We start from the raw sequence: 15139 nt of genomic DNA on the forward strand, positions 1-15139 counted from the left end.
CGTGCCTCCAGCTCTTGGGTCACATGTCGGTGTGCACGTATGTGGTCCATCACGCCAGACTCAGGATGAGGCCTCTCCAGCTCTGGTTGGCCTCGGTGTTCTCCCAGGCCAGGGACAAGATGGACAAAGTCCTCACGGTGCCTGAGCCAATGATCTCCCTGCGGTGGTGATCCTCCCTGAGAAACATGCTCCAAGGGGCAGGGCCCCATCGCTGGAACTGGTGTCAGATGCGTCGGACCTCGGATGGGGGGCCCATGTGGGGAACGTTCAGACCCATGGTCTGTGGTCGGCTCAGGACCTGACCCTCCACATAAACGTCAAGGAGCTCAGGGCGATGCAGCTGGCGTGCATGGCCTTCCGCGTGCACCTGGAGGGCCGGGTGGTCAGGGTTCTCACGGATAACACTGCCTCAATGTTTTACATCAACAGGGAAGGCAGGGCCCGATCCTCTGCCACGAAGCCCTCAGGCTATGGGACTTTTGTATAGCCCATGACATCTGCCTACAGGCCTTCCACCTACCGGGCACCCGGAACTCCGGGCGGATTGCTTGAGCAGGGACTTCTCCTCTCAGCACGAGTGGTCTCTCCACCCAGATGTGGTACAGTCTTTTCCAAGTGTGGGGAACTCCCCAGGTGGACCTGTTCATGACTCGGCAGAATCGTCACTGTCCCCGGTTCTGCTCCGGGGGGGGCTGGGATTGGGCGCTATCTCCGATGCCTTCCTCCTGTCCTGGTCAGGCCAGCTTCTCTATGCCTTTTCCCCCATTCCCGCTGATCGGCAGGGTCCTGGAAAAGATAAAGACAGACAAGGCCCGGGTCCTTCTGATGGACCCGGCGTGGCCCAGGCAGCGTTGGTATGGGACCCTCACGGGCCTGGCGGTCGCCCCACCATGGCCGTTGCCGTCCTGCCCGGACCTACTCTTCCAGGACCAGGGCCACCTCCTCCACCCCAACCTAGCGGCACTCCACCTCACGGCGTGGCTGCTCAACGGTTAGGCTGGGAGGAAAGGACGTGGTCGGAAGGGGTTCAGTGCGTCCTCTTAGAAAGCAGGCGACCCTCCATGCGCCGAGCCTACTTGGCAAAGTGGTCTCAGTTTTACAGATGGGTGGATGAGCAGGGCGTTTCCCCAGTGGCTGCCCTGATCCAGCTGATTCTGGACTACCTCCTTCACCATAAAGCCCAGGGCCTGGCACCCTCATCAGTCAAGGTGCACCTGGCAGCCATATCGGCCTTCTACCCACCGGTGCAGGGCCACATGGTATTCTCCCATGCTATGACTGGCTGATTCCTTAAGGGGTTGGATTGTCTCTTCCCGTATGTTTAGGCCCCCAGTCCTGCAGTGGGACCTAAACCTGTGTTGGCCCGCCTCATGGGTCTCCAGTTTGAGCCACTAGCTATGTGCGCCTGGTCGTACCTCTCATGGAAGGTAGCCTTCCTGGTGGCGATCACGTTGGCTAGGAGAGTCTCAGAACTCAGGGCCCTGACCTCCGAGCCCCCGTACACGGTGTTCCATAAGGATAAGGTCCAGCTCTGACCACATCCTTTGTTCCTCCCTAAGGTGGTCTCTGCCTATCACATGGGTCAGGACATTTTTCTGTTGGTTCTCTGCCCCAAGCCCCATACGTCCAGTGAGGAGCGCCGCCTCAACACGCTGGATGTGAGATGGGCTCTGGCTTTTTACCTGGAGCAGACTAAGCCGTTCAGAAAGTCCTCGCAGCTGTTTGTCGACTTGGCCGAGCGCATGAAGGGTAGGCCGGTCTCCACTCAGTGGCTCTCCAACTGGATCACCTCGTCCACCCGTACCTGTTATGACCTGGCGGGAATCCCTCCACCACCAATTGTGAGGGCACCCTTGACTAGGGCGCAGGCCTCATCGGCTGCCTTTTTAGCCCATGTCCCCATTCAGGACATTTATAGGGCTGCCATATGGTCTTCAGTTCACACGTTAACCTCGCATTATGCAATCATCTCCCAGACCAGGGAGGACACCGGGTTCAGCAGGGCCGTACTCCGTCCCGAGAGTTTGTGAACTCCTACCCACCTCCAACAGATATAGCTTGGAATCACCTATTGTGGAATACACCTAAGGAATCACTCGAAGAAGAAAAGACAGTTACCTTTTCCGTAACTGGTGTTCTTCGAGATGTGTTGCTCATGTCTATTCCACATCCCGCTCTCCTTCCCCTCTGTCGAAGTTGTGTGGCAAGAAGGCTTAAAAGAGCCCTGGCAGAGGGCTGCAGCTCTAAAAGCTAGGCTGATTGAGAAAGTAGCCACAGCAGGGCCACGCCCCAATCAGGCCACAGCTGGCCTGTATAAAAAGGCTGGGAGCCAGAGGCCAAACAGAGTCTCTCTCTGCCTTCAGAGAGAGAAGGGCCTGGCTGCAGCAAGCTAGAGACAGGGTACCTGAATGGAGCAGGGCTGGGGACAGGCTGAGGAGCTGGGGAGCTCCAGCCTGGAAAGCCCCAGGCTGCGGCCCAGCGGAAGGCCAAAGGGTATTGGGGGTTGCAGAGGGCAGCCCAGGGCTAGGCCAAGGCAGCAGGTCCAAACCCAACCTTGCCTGTGATGAGTGGCCTATACTGCAGTCTGCCCCAAGGATTGGGGGCTAGTTGGTGACTGGCAGTGGCCTTATTCTGAGGTGAGGTAGGGATAGTGGGGGGGGGGTTCCCTGGGGAGGTGAGACCCTAGTACTGAGGGATGTACTGCCAGGGGGCAGCACCCCAGATAAAAGGGAACCGGGGTCTGGGAGGGACACGGGGGCCAGAGGACAGGCGGATCACCAGCCTGCAGGGGGCGCTCCAGGACGCTGGAAAAGCTAATTCCCCGAAGTGACCAGCAGGAGGTGCCGTGGTGGTGAGTCCGCTCCTCTACAGTCATCTTCAGATTTTATAAGTGTACTCTCCACTCTTTTATCCAAATCATTAATGAAAATATTTAATAATATACCGGACTCAGGAATGACCTCTGTGGGACTAGATATGCCATCCCCTTTTGACAGAGAACCATTGATAACTACTCTTTGAGTACTGTCTTTCAACCAGTTGTGCACCAACCTTATAGTAATTTCATTTAGATCACATTTCCCTAGTTTGCTTATGAGAATATCATGTGGGACTGTGTCAAAAGCCCTACTGACATTAAGATATATCACATCTGCTGCTTGCCTTATATCCATTAGACCAGTAACCCTGTCAAAGCGGAAATGAGGTTGGTTTGGCATAATTTGTTCTTGACAAATTCATGCTGACTATTCCTTATAATCTGTTATCCTCCTGATGCTGATGAATTGATGAAGATTGTTTAATAATTTGTTCCACATATCTTTCCAGATATTAAAGTTAGGCTGACTGATCTATAATTCCCTAGGTCCTCTTTATTCCCCTTTCTCCAGTTTTCTGGGACCTCGCCTATCTTCCAGGAAAAACAACAAGGAGTCTGGTGGCACCTTAAAGACTAACAGATTTATTTGGGCATAAGCTTTCGTGGGTAACTCTTCCAGGAGTTCTCAAAGATAATTTATAACGGTTCCGAGATTTCCTTAAGTAACCTAGGATGAATTTAATCAGGCCCTGCTGACTTGAATACATTTAACTTGTTTAACTATTCTTTAACCTGTTTTTTTCCCTGCTTTGGCTTGTGTTCCTTCCTCCTTATTAATATTAATTATGTTGAGTATCTGGTCACCATTAACCTTTTAGTGAAGACTGAAGAAAACTGACATTAAACATAACAGCCTTTTTGATGTCATCAGTTATTAGCTCTCCTTGCCCACTAAGTAGAGGACCTACACTTTCCTTCATCTTTCTCTTCTAATGCATTTATAGAACCTCTTCTAATAGCATTTTATGTCCCTTACTAGATATAACTCATTTTGTGCCTTTCTGATTTCGTACCTACATGCTTGTGGTGTTCTTTTGTACTCCTCCTTAGCAATTTGTCCATACTTCTCCTTTTTGTAGGATTCCTTTTTGAATTTTAGGTCATTAAAGCGCTCCTGGGGGAGCCATATTGTCCTCTTACTATTCTTCCTATCTTTCCTTTGCATTGGTATAGTTTGCAATTGTCCTTTAATATTGTCTTCTTGAGAAACTTTGAGCTCTGGATATATGGCAGTGTATATATGTGTGGCTGGTGGGATTAGAGCCACAGCTCCAGCTCCTGTGGAGGGAACAGAGCTAAGTAGCAAGTGCTGTGGGTAGGAGGGGGGTCTCCTCTCAAGATTGCATTTCCTTGCTGTGGTTGGAGTTTCAGGCTGGACAGTGCAGAGATGACGGGGGTCTGGATTTGGACCAGGCAGGTTTTTCACACTTCCTTTTAAGAAGGAGTTCCTGTAATAATGTGTTTGTGACTGAGAGAAGTAGGTCTGGAAAGGGGTTTACTACAACTCTGAGTAACTTGTGTTCATGTTTAATGGGTTATGGGTTGGCTGGGTTTATCTCCTGCTGCTGCAGACTCTTCCACCCCTCTCTCGAAAGAGGAATTGCATGGAGGAAAATTCGTAACACCGAGGCCATAATTTTGAAGAGTGGCCTCTAGTTGTAGGTGCTCTGTTTTTGATACCTACCTTGAGACATGTGAGATGTTGGACACTCAGGCCTGGTCTACACTAGGAGTTTATGTCGAATTTTGCGCCGTTACATCGAATTAACCCTGCACCCGTCCACACCACGAAGCTATTTAGTTCGACATAGAGCTCTCTTAAATTCGACTTCTGTACTCCTCGAAAACGAGAGGAGTAGCGCTAAATTCGAAATGGCAATATCGAATTAGGCTAGGTGTGGATGGAAATCGATGGTAATAGCTCCGGGAGCTATCCCACAGTGCACCACTCTGTTGACGCTCTGGACAGCACTTCGAGCTCGGATGCTCTGACCAGCCACACAGGAAAAGCCCCGGGAAAATTTGAATTCCTTTTCCTGTCTGGGCAGTTTGAATCTCATTTTCTGTTTGGACAGCGTGGAGAGCTCAGCAGCACTGGCAACGATGCAGAGCTCTCCAGCAGACATGGCCGTGCAATCTAATAGAAAGAGGGCCCCAGCATGGACTGATCGGGAAGTCTTGGATCTCATCGCTGTGTGGGGCGATGAGTCCGTGCTTTCAGAGCTGCGCTCCAAAAGAAGGAATGCAAAGATCTACGAGAAGATCTCTAAAGCCATGGCAGAGAGAGGATACAGCCGGGATGCAACGCAGTGCCGCGTGAAAATCAAGGAGCTGAGACAAAGCTACCAAAAAACCAAAGAGGCAAACCGACGCTCCGGATCCCAGCCCCACACATCACGTTTCTACGAGGCACTGCATTCCATCCTAGGTGCGGCCGCCACCACTACCCCACCACTGACCGTGGACTCAGAGGATGGGATATTGTCCACGGCCGGTTCCTCGTCGGAAATGTTAGCGGACGGGGAAGATGAGGAAGGAAATGAGGAGGACGAGGCAGTCGACAGCGCTTGCACCGCTGATTTCCCCGACAGCCAGGAGCTCTTCATCACCCTTACAGAGATCCCCTACCAATCGTCCACAGCCGTTACCCCGGACACCGAATCAGGGGAAGGATCAAGCAGTGAGTGCTTTAAACATCTAAACATTTAATTTTAACATAACTGGAATATTTATATTGTTAAGAATGGGCTTTTCATTCACTCATGTAAACATAGAAACTTTTATTTATAACAAAACAGGAATATTAACTCTATCAGCAATTGGGTGTTCATGATTTCTTTGGCTTACTCAACTATTTAGTACCAACTATGTATAAAAAATCAAATAATGTCCGGATTTTCATGATTAGGCCACCACAGGACGCTCCACTCTGTAGTCCCTTCTACTGCAGTTAAACGAAAAGACGGTCAATATGCCCGGGAATTGACAGAGAGTCCTCCTGGGATAGCTCTGCATAGCTCTCCTGGAGGTACCGCTCAAGCATGCGCATCAGGTTCCGTGGCAGGGCGATCTTGTTCGGTCCACCGTGGTAACACACGTTCCCACGCCATGAGTCTATTAAGTAGTCCGGGATCATGGCACGGCACAGCATGGCGGCATACGGCCCTGGCCTCTGCATGCTCTCCCGAAGCATCCGTCCCCTCTTGCTCTCCGAGATCCTCATCAGAGTTATATCGCACATGACGCCCTGCTTTAAATTAGGGAGGGGAATGTTAGTATTGGGACTGCTTTACAGCCACGCGGTGGAGGCGGCAGAGGGGCAGCATACAGGGATCTTTCCCGGGGACAGCCGCGAGGTGGTGGGACAGGGGCAGAGCTCATGCTTCCCTGATTGCTGCCAGCAGAGAGTGGCCTTGCTTTCAGTGCGAAAGGAGCCCAGTGCTACTATTACATTTTTAAGCTGCCACAAGTCTACGGCTTACCATGTTTTCCTGCAACAAAAGTAGAGGTGTCCTGCAATGCTTCTCTAATCGCAACTGCAAGACCCCAGGCACTGAAGGCGAGGGCCGAAAATTCGACCTTGTCCTGAGTGCGCATGTGAAAGGTGCAGTGCATGGTGTTGTTCACAGAGAAAGACTATGTTCTTTGTTAGCAACTTCATTTATCTGTCTCAGGAATTCACTCCCTTTCTCCCATTCCCACAGACACATCTGCGACTGTCTCCCAACCCAGCCTGGCATCACACTCCCAGAGGCTAGCGCAGATTAGGAGAAGGAAGAAGAAGACGCGTGAGGACATGTTTTATGAACTTATGGACTGCTCACGAGAGCAGGCAGCCCAGACGACACAGTGGAGGGAGAACTTGTCACAAATGCACAGAGCAGTCATGGAACGGGAGGAGAGGTGGCGCCAGGAGGACCAGCAGGCTACTCAAACCCTGCTTGGACTAATGAGGGAGCAAACGGAGACGCTCCGGCGCCTAGTGGATGTTCTGCAAGACCGGAGGCAGGAGGACAGAGCCCTGCTGCTGTCTATCTCTAACCGCCCTCTCCCGCCACCAAGTCCCACACCCCCCTCACCAAAAGTCCAAAGAAGGAGGGGCGGCAAGGGCCATTAAAACTTTCAGTCAGCCCCTGCACACTGCTGCAGCAATGTAAGGCTCTCGTTCCACAAAGTTTGAAAAGTCCTTTCCTACCCATCTCACACAAGCCCCCGTCCAAGTTTCCTCCCCCCCTTTTCATGTGCGGTTCATAATAAAACATCTGTTTCTGTTAAGTACTGTTTCCGAGAGTGTCTTTTAGAGGGGATTCTGTCTGAAGGGGGGGAAGGGGTTTGTTACTTGGACAGGACAGTCACCTTTAGCAGGCTACAGAGGCGGGTGCAGGTCCAGCATCAGGACACATACACAGTGCAGTCACCAGTTACCCTGGTCAGTCTGGGAGGCGGTTTTCATGTTCTGGGGTGCGGGGGGGTTGATCTGTGACTTTGTGGCGGGGGAGGGCAGTTAGAGATCTTATGCCGCGGTCCTTATCCTGGATCACAGAGCCACGCAGCAGGGGGTCTGTAACCCTCCGCCCCCTGCCAGAAAGTCACTTGGCCGACACATACACGCAGTCCCGCCCAGGACTCAGTCCCGCTGGGACACATACACGCAGTCCCGCTGGCAGGCTCCGTTGAAACAACCAATCCAGCACTGCGGAGCCTGTCATTCCAGGAGTTTAGAAGCATCATTTGCATCAAAACACTAAACCCGCCCCCCGCCACAGTCTGCGTCCCCGGTTTAAAACATTCCCGCGAAAACAGTAAGAAAGAGAACCTTGTTCATTAACAAAACGGAACAGATTTTATTTGTTGGGAAGGTGGTGAAGGGGGTATGTAACTTGGAAGGATAGTGAACAGTAACTGGGTAAAGAAACGGGGGCAGGTTCAGGTTCTGAGTCCACAAACTAAACAGTCACTGGAGACCCTGCTCAGTCAGGAACCTGGCTTTCAAAGCCTCCCTGATGCACAGCGCGTCCCGCTGGGATCTTCTAATCGCCCGGCTGTCTGGCTGGGCGTAATCAGAAGCCAGGCTATTTGCCTCAACCTCCCACCCCGCCATAAAGGTCTCCCCCTTGCTCTCACACAGATTGTGGAGCACACAGCAAGCAGCTATCACAATGGGGATATTGGTCTCGCTGAGATCACAGCGAGTGAGTAAGCTTCTCCATCTCCCCTTGAGACGGCCAAAAGCACACTCCACCACCATTCTGCACTTGCTGAGCCGGTAGTTGAAGAGTTCTTTCCCTGAGTCCAGTGCGCCAGTGTAGGGCTTCATGAGCCAGGGCATGAGCGGGTATGCAGGGTCCCCGAGGATCACTGTAGGCATCTCCACATCCCCAACAGTTACTTTGTGGTCCGGGAAGTAAAGACCTTCCTGCAGACGTCTAAACAGACCAGAGTTCCTGAAAACCCGAGCGTCATGAACCTTGCCAGGCCATCCAACGTTGATATTAGTAAAACGTCCCCGATGGTCCACCAGTGCTTGCAGCACCATGGAAAAGTATCCCTTTCTGTTTATGTACTGGCTGGCCTGGTGGTCCGGTCCCAGGATAGGGATGTGAGTCCCATCTATAGCCCCACCGCAGTTTGGGAATCCCATCTCGGCAAAGCCATCTATGATGACCTGCACGTTTCCCAGGGTCACTACCTTTGAGAGCAGTAGCTTGACGATTGCCTTGGCTACTTGCATGACAGCAACCCCCACGGTAGATTTGCCCACACCAAACTGGTTCGCGACAGACCGGTAGCTGTCTGGCGTTGCAAGCTTCCAGAGGGCTATGGCCACTCGCTTATGGACAGTCAGGGCTGCCCGCATCCGGGTGTCATTGCGCTTCAGGGCAGGGGACAGCAACTCACACAGTTCGAGGAAAGTCCCCTTCCGCATGCGAACGTTTCGCAGCCACTGGGATTCATCCCAGACCTGCAGCACTATGCGGTCCCACCAGTCCGTGCTTGTTTCCCGGGCCCAGAATCGCCGTTCCACAGTATCCACAAGACCCAGTGACACCGAGATGTCCTGGGCGCTGGGTCTCATGTTTTCTGAGAGGTCGGAGCTAGTGTCCGACTTCATGCCGTCACGGTGGTGCCGTAGCCTCCTCTCCTGATTTATCTGCAGCTGCCTCTGGTAAAGGTGGATGAGAAGCTGCGAGGCGTTGAGAACTGCCACAACTGCAGCGATGGTCGCAGCGGGATCCATGCTCGCACTGCTGTGGCGTCCGCGCTGTCAGTAATCAGAAAAGTGCGCGAACTGATTTCCCGCCGGCGCTTTCAGGGAGGGAGGGAGGGCGGGAGTGACGGACGGATGACGACAGGCACCCAAAAGCACCCTCGACACATTTTTTTACCCAGAAGGCATTTGGGGCTCGACCCAGAATTCCAATGGGCAGCGGGGACTGCGGGAACTGTGGGATAGCTGCCCACAGTGCACCGCTTCCAATGTCGACGCTTGCCCCGTTAGTGTGGACTCACAAAGTCTCACAAAGTCGAATTACTGTCCTTAGTGTGGACACACACGTTCGACTTTGTAATATCGATTCCACATAGTCGAATTAACTAAAATCGAAGTACTCTCGTAGTGTAGACATACCCTCAGAAATTGAGGCACCCCAAATCAATAGCTTCTTTTAAGAATGATGGCCTTAACCATTAAAATGCTGGTTAATCTCCAAGTGAACATCCCCTTAGGGATTGGCCATTTTCCTAATGTTTGTGGGGGAGAGGAGTGCTGGAGAGGAGGGAGGGGTTGGTTCTTGGTGCTGGGAGACTGGGTAGATAGAGACTCTTGAGAAGAACAGTCCTCTCTGTCACTACTCTCTGCACACCCCATATGACTCTTACTTCAGCCTGTCCTTCCTGACATAATCCAACTCTCCATGATGCTGACTTACTCCCTCAGGCCGGGAACCAGCCTGGGTTATATCAAAAGTTCAGGCAAGGAAGAACTGACATGGAACTGGCAATGTACAAGAGCAGAGAAGAAAGGCAGCAGGGAGGCAAGCAGGCAGAGTGAGGCTGGCATCCCAGTGGAGGGGGGCTTTTAATATTGCTTGAAGGGGAGCGTGAGGGTTGATGGTTTGGTGAGTGTTGCCTAGGGAAGGGGTCATGTTGGTTGAGTGGAAGGGGTGAAATGCCTGCTGGGTGGTGTGAGAACAGGGGAGAGGAAATAAGAGAGTTTACTTATCTCTGCTCCCTCAGTAAAGTGCAGTAAAAACAAATATATTCATATTTTGTGCTCTGGAGGTTCAAGCAAAATCCCCAGTTATATTTTTGGCTTATACAATATTTGTCTTTCTTTCAAAGCTTGGTTTTAAAAAAAAGCCTTAAGGAATAGTAATTAGTATTTAAATGTACTAGAATGATTTGCACCAAGATCCAGCTCCACTCTTGCCTGGCTCGGCGACCACAGAGAGGAAGCATGCTTCTTGAGATCTCCTCTGTTGTGGCTGCTCCTGACCTTTTGTTTGTGACTCCCTACCAGACCAAGCTGCTGGCACATCCCTGACTGCTGCTAAAATGTTAAATGACATTCTCAAGGGAGGTGGGGGGAAATGGATTGAGATGATCCCAAGCTAATGTTTGCTCTGCCACTTGAACCCAAACTTCTCCAGGCTGGAGGGGAAGGAGTGGTCAGATCATGGGTTTATAACTACACATCCAAATAGTCTTTATATTTAATTAATATTTACTGTTTTTTTCCTGGGAACTTCCTTGGGGGTTTCAGAACGCAAATAAAATCATTGATCGTGAAAACTTGCTGTAAACTCTTATTTCCTTCTCACACAGACCAATCCTTGGCTGTAGCAGACAGGCACACAGTAGCTTTAAGCTACCTTCGTGCTTCTTTGATCTTACGTCAGCTATGCACCAGTTGGTACTCCTTTGCTCTACTGTACAGTGGCTGCCAATGTCCCCAGGGGACAGCCTGTTATGGTAACCAGGGATCACCAGCATGCAGGGAAGCCCAGCCATGCCCCATTTCCTCTGACTTCATCCAATATACCAGCCCATGGGAGGAGCAGGAAGGACATAAGAGCTCTTATTTGATATCAGTGGGATTACTCATTTAAAATGAAGTATGTGTTTATGTGCTTTGCTGGTCAAGTCCAGAGCAGATAGAAACATGCAGGACTGAGCCCTAGATCTCCTCAAAGACTCTTAAATAAAATAAATATGAAGTTTCTAGACAAAGCCATTTTAATCATTGTGGCGTTACCAGCAACAGTCGAAGAATTTTCTAAAATTTCTCCTAATTTTTTTAAAGACCCTGGTCTCAGAAACATCTTATCTAAACCCCTTCAAATTTGCTCAACCCCAAAAAAATCCCTCTCTGACTACAGACCACAGATGAGGCATTTCAAGCAGAAAGGACACTGAGGAAATTACAGGGATGTGATCAGAATTGGGTTTATATTAGCAAGCTAGTTAGAACTCCAGCTACCATAGGGAATGTCTAGATCGAGTCCATAATAGTGACTTTCATAGCACTCCTGTAGAGATAGGCATTAGCCCTCTGCTAACCTATATTTTGTGGCTCCATAGCCTCTTCTCTAGAACAGCTAATTACTTTTTGTTTATTAAGTAAACCTAGTTTTTTACATGATTTTATGGTTGAAGTTTTACATGCACAGACATCAGGCAATTCAAAGCTATGATTCCTGTGGCAAACACAATCAATTTAAAAATAACACTTCTGTCTGAAATTTGTTACCTATCGCAGTTATAGTTTACACCTGAGATCACTAAAACTAAAAGAGATTAGAAAAGTAATATTTTCCCCCAGTTGGTTTATGCAGAGCGTTTAACAGCACTTTGTGAATGATTATTTTCACTGTTTTCCCTGTGCAGTCACTCAGTTCATGTGAGTCTTTACACTGCAACGGGGGGAGGAATATTTTTTAAATGTAGGAAAATACGATAATAAAACCAGGAGGATTTGCAGAGAGGCAGGTGTAATGCCCAAAACTACTTCTAACTTTGTGTTAATTGACTAGAGGGGAGACGTTCAAGGCACACATGGCAGCTAGGCCCCTAGTCCAAATGGCAGTTAGACGTCTATATCCCATTGACTTTCAGTTGGAGTTAGGTGCCTAACTGCCATTTGTGCCTTTGAAAATCTCCCCCTCTATTCCAGTTGATGGTATCTCTATAACTTGGCTCCATTGTAGAGGGGCCAAATCCTAGACCCATCAGTGTGGGGAGGCGACTCAGATAGCCATAAGGAGGTAGGCATGGAGGCTCTTCCAGTTTTTAACCAGGATGAAGGAGGACAATTGAGCTGGGAGGTGTCTTATTTCCTTCTGAGAAAGAAGAGGGAAGGGGGAGAGCTTCTGCTGGGGAGCAGAAGTCCTCTAGAGGTTAAATTGTTTTGTCATGAAATGTGTATTTTTGAGATTCTTTTAGTTGCTTTCACAGTGTGTGTGTTTGCCCTACAGCAAAAGGTTTGGTGTGTCCTGTAATACAAGGGAGTAGAGAGACTAATAAAGTTTGGCCTGTGGCCACACAGAGGATACCTTTGAACTTGTGCTGAATAGTTTTGTGGAATATTTGATGCATGCAGAGGGGAAGCTCCAGGAGAATGTACTAAGTTCTTATAGCGCAAATTGCTCTTATTTTCCTACAGTTCTTAATTCTGCCCCTTTTCCCACCTGCAAAATCTTTCAGTTAAATTGATAGAGAAACACCTTGTCAGGCCACAGCAGAGAACACAGAATAAAATCCTTGAGTAAGCGTGCCTCATGGACTCTTGTGGGGCCAGATTTTGAAGTGCTTAGAACGTAATACTTTCCATTATGATATTATGGCCAGATTTTCAAAAGACCCACTTATTTTTGGCATCTAAACAAGAGCTGAGCGCTTCTGAAAATCTGGCCCTCATTGGACAGTAGAATAAAACTCATGGTGGTAACTGTAACATCACATCGACATGTTGATAAATAGGGGATGGTATGTGCATATTCAGCATGTGGCAGTATGTAATGTTCTAATGTGCATTAATGGTCTTAATTCTGCTTCTTTGGGTGTGCCTGTTTTTAAACCCTGTGCTATATACAGTATTGCATGTAGCAACAGTTCATTTCTTCCTTCAGTCCAAACAGATTATTGTTAAGTCAGTGAGTCACCTGCAGTCATTTCCCCATGTGTATAGCATTTTATTTTCTAATGAACCATATGGAACTCCTGGGGGAATTCTGCACCACTGTGCCTTGCAGAATTTTGCTGAAATTAACATGCGCGCAGAATTTCCTTTCTCCCACAGAAATGGGCTGCAGTGCTGTTGGCCTCCACTAGAGACTGCATAAAAGACACTGCCGGGGGAGGGGCGGGGAGGGACCTAGAGGGTTCCTGGCAGCTGTAATTCGCAGCATGCCCTGAGGGAAGGAGATGACCGCACGCAGGAAACTCCATACAAGCCTGGGACCAAGCATCAGGCTGTTTCTCCCTCAGGATCCCTGGGCTCTGGGTGGGGGGGAGAGGGGGGAGTGTCTGGGCTGGGGAGACCATGGCTGGGCTCTGGGAGAGAGGGGGTGGGTGTCTGGGTTCTGGGGGGTAGGGGGTGTGGGTATCTGGGCCAGAGGGGTCCATAACTGAGCTTGGGGGGGGCACTGTGGCTGGGCTTGGGGGGGGGGGGAGTGTTGTGGGTGTCTGCCCCCCCCCCCCCCGGCTGGGCTCCGGGCGGGGGGAAGGGAGCAGAGAAACAGGAACTGGGTTGTCATAGGGGTTTCTTTAACTCCCTAATTTTGGGAGAATTTTTGTGTGTGTCTGTATTGTTACAGACATACTTGCTGACATTTATTTTGAAATAAATTACCAAAATAATTGAAACGGGTGTGATTATGTAGTGCTATTTTGACAAATAAAATGTGCATAATTTTAAAATATTGTGCTCAGAATTTTTATTTTTTTGGCACATACTTTTTATTGTTTTGGCACAGAATGCCCCCAGGAGTAATATAGTTTGGAATAATGTAAACTATAATTTTTCTAAGGCTACTTGGCATGTTTGATTAGTTATTACAGTTTGGTTTTCCATGCAAAATTCTGTATTTAAAACTACACTGGAAAATACTATATTGTACTAGAAAATATTATATTGAGAGTAAACCTGCATTGGTGGGGGACAGAACAGCTGATCTAATGGGACTTTTAGCTCTCTAATTGTAAGCCCATGCTACAGAAACATAGAACTGAAGTCTGCAAAATATGGTGTGAATCTCTATTGCAATATACTGTCTATAGACCAAGGGATCACTAGCAAGATTTTAGCCAGTCCCTAAAGAGCACTAAATGAGATTTACATGGCATGGCACTTTTGGTTTTACGAGCTACTTTTTGCAATTAGCATTTAATTTTAGGTCAATAATTGCAAATGATTATGGAAAAAAATATTTATATTGGCTCTCATGGGTCCCAACCAAACAACTGGGGCTGAACAACCTTGAACTCTGGGGGTTATTTAAAATCCAAGCCCAGATCTGGAATCTTCAGTTGGCCACTATCTTTATAATGGGACAGACCAGTTCCTCAGATACAATCACACCTAGACTTTGCAAATGTAGAGCTGAATTTTGCAATGTGAATTCTTTTTGTCTCTTGTTTAAATTGCTGTGAGCATTAATTGCCCCATCTGAATATTACCCCCATATTTGGACTTCATCGGGGACCAGATCAGAAGAATAGTTAGAAGCCAGAAAGTGACAAAGTTAGTGAGAAAACAGAAGGAATTAGTCAAGCATCTGTGCATCAAATCAGCTAATTTAAGTCTTCTCAGGTAGCAGTGTTAACTTACACATTAATGAAAGCCAGCAGAATAATTTGTAATGAATTTATTCAATGAGTTTTCCCACTTTTTCTGCTCATAAATTGTCTGCTAACAGATTGTAATTTTCTTAAAGGTCATTGTTATTCAAAATAATTTGTTGAGTAGATTCTGTGCATAATTCTTGATCTGTAACTCATTTGTGAGACGTTTATTTTGAAAATTTGATTGGAGCTTTGATTCATCACATAAATCACATTATACATTTCTGTTCCTTAATTGGATGAGTGCAACTATTAGAAACAGGTTTCGAGGGATTACTTTTGATTTATTGACTTTGTGAATATGAATTTTTCACAAATATTCTACAATATTTTGCTTAAAGTTCACTGCATGGTGCTGTTCACTAGAATATTTGCAGAAAGCAAACAGCAAAAAGCTCATCAATGTTGACAAAATGTATG

At 48.5% G+C, this 15139-nt stretch overlaps 1 protein-coding gene across 1 annotated transcript in view; it reads left to right on the top strand.

Moving 5' to 3' along the window:
• MTCL1 (microtubule crosslinking factor 1) overlaps positions 1-15139 on the top strand; it is a 198762-nt gene that overhangs the window by 141790 nt on the left and 41833 nt on the right. The gene's annotated exons all lie outside the window — the stretch shown is intronic.

The sequence above is a fragment of the Emys orbicularis genome, chromosome 2 (assembly GCF_028017835.1).
Source record: "Emys orbicularis isolate rEmyOrb1 chromosome 2, rEmyOrb1.hap1, whole genome shotgun sequence".
In the NCBI taxonomy this organism is placed as follows: domain Eukaryota; kingdom Metazoa; phylum Chordata; order Testudines; family Emydidae; genus Emys; species Emys orbicularis.